This window comes from Buceros rhinoceros, unplaced genomic scaffold, assembly GCF_000710305.1.
Source record: "Buceros rhinoceros silvestris isolate BGI_N320 unplaced genomic scaffold, ASM71030v1 scaffold24836, whole genome shotgun sequence".
In the NCBI taxonomy this organism is placed as follows: Eukaryota; Metazoa; Chordata; class Aves; order Bucerotiformes; family Bucerotidae; genus Buceros; species Buceros rhinoceros.
The window spans coordinates 8,739-8,978 of NW_010416329.1; the positions used below are offsets into that span (position 1 = coordinate 8,739).

At 57.5% G+C, this 240-nt stretch overlaps 1 protein-coding gene across 1 annotated transcript in view; it reads right to left on the minus strand.

Moving 5' to 3' along the window:
* The window catches only part of LOC104494875 (AP-1 complex subunit beta-1-like), a gene marked incomplete at both ends in the record, with an annotated part of 9,933 nt that overhangs the window by 8,730 nt on the left and 963 nt on the right, over positions 1 to 240 (minus strand). The window lies entirely within an intron of this gene.

Below are 240 nucleotides of genomic sequence, written 5' to 3' on the forward strand. Positions count from 1 at the left end.
AAAAAAGTCAATATACCGCAATTATCCGCCCCAGGACTCTGTCCCTTGGCTGGTGCGCAGCCTTGCCACGAACGAAGGCCAGACGCTTGCCAAGGTTGGAAGGGACATACTGGGGAGGAGCAGGGACACAAACCCAGACCCCAGGGCTAGGCGGGACCTTTCTCACCACATCATCCTCTAAGATGGAAAAGAGACAGGCCAGGCCCAGCTCCGCGGAGCCAACCTGCCTTCCACATTCCT